The sequence below is a fragment of the Opisthorchis viverrini genome (assembly GCF_000715545.1).
Source record: "Opisthorchis viverrini unplaced genomic scaffold opera_v5_294, whole genome shotgun sequence".
NCBI classification, from domain to species: Eukaryota; Metazoa; Platyhelminthes; class Trematoda; order Opisthorchiida; family Opisthorchiidae; genus Opisthorchis; species Opisthorchis viverrini.
The window spans coordinates 114148-120951 of NW_008751947.1; positions in this window are offsets into that span (position 1 = coordinate 114148).

Here is a 6804-nt window from a genome sequence, read left to right on the forward strand (position 1 = left end):
CCAAGCGCTGGACGCACGAACTCAGCCCAGTATGAGAAAACTATCCACGGCTAGGAAATGCAAGTAGGCCCCAACGAAGACGAAACAATGCCAAATCGCATGAGCCATGGGGATGCGGCCGTCCATTTTGTAGAACACGATTCCAAAACTGTAGATCAATCCACCGGTAAGCATTAGCGGTATACCGGACCATTCGTGCTGAGCGAACGTGGAGAAGGATGGGTAGATTACAAAGAGACTATTTACAGAGAATTTCCGATATGCGCTAAAAAAAACGACAAAAAATATGTGCCTGACCACAATGGACGGAAGAGACTGAACTAATGGTGGCTACGATCAGCCAATTGGGTGTTCAGGTACCGGTTATCGGAAATACACGGAGATACTCATCAACCGTGGCAATGAAAGTTGAAACGGATGCCCTAGGGGTTATATCAAGTTTCTCGAATCGGTACCGTTATGCTGTATAATGTCGGGTGACATTGCGGCGATAAGGAACTATCAAGATCATACCCAGTGAGGCATATGTCGGTTAAAACATACTATTACAAGGCCCAAAGAAAACAGAGCTGTATCTATTCGTACTCATAATGCTGCTGAAAATTCTTCGACAGCCCACGACCGGTTTCGCTCTTCTTCGGGCTCATCAGGTAGGGGCACTCCCCGAGTTTCCGTCAACCTTATGTTCTACTTGGAACCAAATTGCACGAAATTAGCGAGATACACTCATTTACAAACAAATTTGGTTTTGCGAGAGACCCACCTGGAACGCAGCTGAATCTCTCGTTCGTGACGTTTCCAGGCAACTGAATGTGCTGCACCAGGCCGCCTCATGTTTCAGTCGCTACGATACTTGAGATATCGCCATGCACGTATATTCGTAATGCACGACTCATAAGGTTGCTGAAAACTCTTCGACAGCTGAAACTAGCCTGTCGAATATAGCCTACAAGAAATAGCATTTCGATCTAATGGAACCCTGAGACAACCCTCGTCCTACAAACTCGGTTAAGTTGACTAGATAAAATCATAATAGAGAGATTAATTCGAACGACTGGTGATACACTCGAGGGCTAAGGGTTAACGTGATACTGAAGAGAGAAAACCTGCAGAATGTCAGACCACGCTCAGTCAACAGGAGGCATGCATTTTAGCCCACAATGGGCGGTACTAACTGATACCAAGAAGATAGAAAGATTGCTGTTGATGATGGGCTCAAAATCCACTCAAAAATACAGTACGATATATTGGTCACGCCACGGCGAGAGCGAAAAAACTGCTTTTTTCGACTACAAACGTTCATAACATAAATACTAATAATAAAAATAATCGATCAGCTGTAACGTTATTTCGGCTCCTAGCTGCCATCCACTCGAAGGAATCACAAGACCTGGGATAGCGCCATGTTGCTCAAGCGTAGACAAGAACAGTCGACTTGCAGAGGTTGGTTTCGAACCGCAGACCTACCGGTCAGTAAGTACGCCCCTTAACCACTGAATTATCACAAGCCCAAACACTGACAAACAATTGCTTCTGACAGAGTCTCACTGAGTAAATGCAGATTCCGAGCAACTGCGAGATAAAGCACTTGTGTAAGCCCAATTTGGCTACATCACACGTTGGTTTCCAACTTCAATAATATTGTGGTGGCCGTCGAAGCCTGATGCAACGTCCCGGCAAGTAGTTGTATTCTGACAAACTGGGAATTGGCTGGCATTGGTCCGAGTAGGAGTCCGAGTAGACATGCCCTTAAACCAGATTCGAGCCCGTAATCTGTCTGACACTTGACGAAGAAATGTGAAGCCAGCTGAGCTATCGCAGCGGTTGATTGTGTGGACCATTTCTACTTTGAAAGTGGAACATGTGGACTTTCCACACAGCGTATCTTCTTGTAGATCCCTCTCTCCTCAAAATAGACCTAAACTGAGCCGGCGCAATACGCCATTCGAAATGCAAATCCAACCAACCGTTTTGAGCGACGCAGATGACAAATGTGCCTCAGTTCAACTCAGCAAGAAGGATCAGAGAGCTCACTGTCTCACGGGATGTACTGATAAGAAGAACTCAGCAAAACACGTCGATCGATCCGTCTGTCAATATCAACTGATACGCCCAAGTACACGCAAACGGACCTTTATATGGGGAAATGGGGCCCATTAGCCTCACAATGCTCTTAGCTACAAAACGTTTGCGAGTGGAATAAGATTTTTGTGCCGAAATGTTGCATTTTGTCACGTATGTTCTCAAAACAAAAAACATCATAATCTACGCTCATATTTTCGCAGTCCACTGAAGCAATCGTACTTCTGGCGGGAAAAGTCTGGTGAAATACTTCCCCAGCATCGCTGAGACCTGGGATGCCTAGATGGGTCTCAAAAGTTTGGACTGGTACCCTGAACTTAGTTGCCTGTCTGCTTTAGTCCATCAGGGACATGTCGTATCTTTAGAGCGAACAGTGAGGGTCTTAAGAAACCGAACACAGTCAACTAACACAGACACGCGCGCACGCAGGGAGCAGGAAGTCAACCGCGCACTTCACAAGTCCATGAACAATTACGGAACACGTGCAGCAGCCATACTGCGGAGAAAGCACGTTCCCTCCCCGTCCGGATTTTCACCAAGGAACTCTCACGAAAGATAAGTTCCCCTTTTGATTTGCTCCCATTTCGCGTTGCATTTATTTTTATACGTGCTGCAACTCACCACTGTGAACCTTGGTAAAGACTTTTATTAGTGCATTTCCCTTCTGAATCATATTATGGCCGAGATTGCGAGATGGCCCAGTGGTTAGAGCGCGAATTTACTGACCGGAAGGTCCGTGGTTCGAATCCGATCCCTGTATCTCGAATCCCCCTGTCTGGGCTTGAGCAGCTGGGCACCGAATGGATATTACAGCTGAAAGATTTATTTATTTACTGGTGGTCACAGGTTTCCACGGCTTTTTTACAATAAGTCGAAAAAGTAAAACTTTAAAAAGCATTCGTATTCTGCTACCCTTTTTTACCCGTACATAGTACTGATAAGTACCGTCTCTCTACGACGTGACATACCACGGTTGCAACTAACTGTTTATTTATTACCCACAATTCATTCGCGTCCGACTAGTTTCTTTTTGCGCTTAAAATGACCAGCTACTGGCCGACGTGGTGGGACGGAGCACAATGCAGTGTTCTAGATTCTGTCACTGTAATAACGGTCGTGTGTGAGCTGAGTTGTCGCACCCATCACTGCAGCCAAGTTTCCTGGGCTCTATTATGCATGCCGGGTTACCGCCAACCGAGAAGATCTCTGCTTTAGGGTGCCCGATTCAGAGTGGTAGAGATTCAGATGTGACATGACATAGTAGAAGGAAGTGAAGAATATTGCGAAAAGTTTGGTTGCTCTTAGTACTGTTTGCTCTCCAGGACGGGATCCACCTGACCTTTCTGGTGCGCGATTGTAGGCACTGGACAATATGGCGACCAGCCGATGTCAGTGGCGTTCAGGCTGTCAGTTTTTATCCGGCAGGGCGATACGGTAGCGAAGTAACAGTGCTGTCAATGGTAACTGATGAGAAAGATGATGATGATGACGATTGTGATGACCATGATGGCGATGAGTATGAACTATAGGTGCATCCCAAAGCGAAACTAGAATCCATCATGTGGCATTATACCTTTGTTTTTCCGCAGTTCCAAGGTTCTAGGTGAATTTCACGAACAGCTGCTTCAGTAAACTGCTGTCCATATTTCGTGGAAAGCAATAGTGCGTGGTTTTTCTTCAAGCTCGACCATCCATTCATTGACTTTCCCTTCCGGATCGTGGGACACATTTTTTCTTGCAATAACTGTCTTTGTTTCGAAGCGTGATCAACTTTCTATTTGACCTTGACTGGGACCAAACAAAGTGGCAATCTTTCGACTGTCCTGTACGGCCTTACTAAGAAGCAAAATCTTGGTCTTTTGGCAGGAAAATCCACCTAGTGCAATGCAAAAGTGGATTGCTTTCAGCTGTCAGCTGTCGTGTCTCGGCTTGGTGGGAATGAGCAGAAGTTGGTTCAATGCAATTTGTCTGGCCAGCGAAATGAAGTCAGATGGAACTGTCAAACCCAGGTGTTGTCTGGTTTACGCAGAAATTGCGTGTTCCAGTTTCGCCTATTGGACGACAGTGTTGAAAATGAGGATCTACGCTGCAAAAAAATAATCTTTAATTTTCGGAAAGACTTGGTAACAATCGGTAGATTTGTCTCTGGGCAACATTTCGCCCTGGACACAAAAGCTTCGTCAGGCCAAATGACTAGGTTACGAGGTTAGCGAGATGCACTTATTTGCAAACTAATTTGGTTTTTCGGGAGACTCACCTGGAACGTAGCTGAGTCTCCCGTTTTTTATGTTTCCAGGGGACTGAAAGTACTGCTCCAGGCCGCCTTGTTTTTCAGTCACTACGATATTCGAGATGCCGCGATACAGGTGTATTTGTAACGCACAACTCATAAGGTTGCTGAAAATTCGTCGACAGCCCACGACCGGTTTCGCCCTCTTTGGGGTTCATCAGGTTACGAGGTTGGATCGAAATTTAGGGCGGAAGGTGAACTAATCAGCCAGTCTAGTCAGCTGAATCTGTGTTACGTGTCGAACAAGGGATTTTGTGTGTTAGGGTGGGTCACCAAACGTTAAGTCGATGGAGAAACCTACATGGATTCGGGTCCAAATTAGGACCCAGTGTTGGAATGTTTTTCAGACGAGAGCCTTCCGTAAACAGGATATATCACAGTCGAAAAATCTGAACGACCAAAACTATCACCGTTTCAAACTGTTGCTTAGATACAAGTTTCTTACAAAGTGTATACTGAACTGCTGGAAAGCGACGAGTATGGCTGAGGTTGTTAGTTGAGGCAATGAACCAAGATGAAAGCTGCATCGTGTCGGGTGATGACGTAAAAGTCACATAAAGATACATCAACAAGTTGACATACGACTCGCAAGGCTGTTTAAAACTGTGACAGCTCGGCAAGAAAATATACTGTTGAATGGTACCGGATACAATAGATTCAGCCAGGATTCAGTCGAGCCGCCGGTTTTCAAATGAGTGTATCTCGTGAAGTTGCCATGCTCTTTCAGCTTTTACTCTTTTAGCAGGCCGCATAGGTGGAAACCCCGAAAGGCGTGATCAACTGACTCAAAGCTAATTGGTTTTATCATCAAAAATCAATACACTACTTAAATGGTTGCTGAAAACTCTTTGACAGCCCACTACCGGTTTTGTTCCTCATTACGTAGGACAGAGACTCAGTCCAGTCTCTCGTTCACACCCGTGGAATTCACAGATGAATGCACTTCGTGATAACTTACTCAGGCGCTGGAGAAGCTGGATAAATTCGAAACACGTTCAAAATGACATCATGTGCAAAGGTTAACGTTTTAAACGATGAGAGCGCTACAGATTGCATCAATGGAAGATTTATTTCTGCATAGGATTTGGATCAGCAAGCCAAAAAATGTGGTGTTACAATGAGAACAACCGGCATGCACTATGGTTGAACAACTTATAAATTTGGCATCCTTGCACCTAGAAAGTTGCGGCTACTCTAAACACCGTTAGGCGGCAGCCATTTCAATCGCGGAACACATTCGAAACCAACGATTGTCGTGGCTCGGTCATGTGCTACGCATGCCAAAACATGGTCTACAAAAACGAGTATAATTCTCCATACCTCCTTCAGAATGGCGCGAACTGCGATGTGAACAGAAAAGGCAGAAGGGTGTGAAGATTTATGAGAGTTTAACTGTTTCTGGTGGGATCCGCAATAAAGCCCAGTGACCACTGTGTTTGGTTGGAGACAGTGCAAGAAATGGAAGCTGATCAATGTCAGTTGCAATGGTGCTGTCAGTTTCTTTTCTGATCGTCTGACCTCAGAATGCCTGCGATGCGCCAGCACAAGGTCCTTCCCTCACCAACGCTTTTCTCTTCTTTTCATTTAGAGGTTTTATTTATGGTTAAATACAATTTAGGGTTTTTGGGGCAGTGAAGCATCAGCGTCCACAGTGATGTTGTCTCTGACGGCGGTCCGAAAAGAAAACAAAAAGACAAAGGAAGTAGGTAAGTTCGACTAACCTTGATGTCTGTAGCATTTCCAAGACATGTCCTCGTGCTAAAGGGCGCTTTCCCAACGACAAATCCACAAGTTTCCATTTAGTGTCCCCCAAAGACGCCATTTATGATAGTTAAATGCAGTGCTATGCGGAATGCTGGAACCACGGAACCACACTAGCCAACTCAAATCTCACGACCTAGATATCGTCCGAAAAACACTGCCTCGAATAGACTATGGTTGATTTTTGTCATCCGGAGGTGAAAATAACGGATTTTATCGCACGATGAAGGTGCTGGGCAAACCAACACACAAAGGTCAAAGCTTCGTATCAGAGGTCAGAATGACGACAATAAGTAGGTCACAGGGGTGAGCAGTGACACGGCTCCAGACATATGATTATTGCAACCTGCGCAGGTGATGCTTTGACGCATGAGATCAGGGGCAGGGCGGCCCTGGCTAAGGTTAAGAGTAGAGAATATAAAGGAGCGGTTTTCCATCGTCCGTTCATTAGTAGCACCCTTTCGGTGCCTAACGAGGGCCGGGATACTGTCAGGTTGCCCAAGCCTAGGCAGGGAAGTCGAGATACAGAGGTCGAGTTCGAACCACAGACCTGGCGGTCAGTAAATTCGTGCCCTAAATACTGAGTTATCACCCGCTTCCCCCCCCCCAAAAAAAAAAAACCGTTCCGCTGTTTTCCGTCACCTTGAGTGCCAATTGATGAATGATTATTG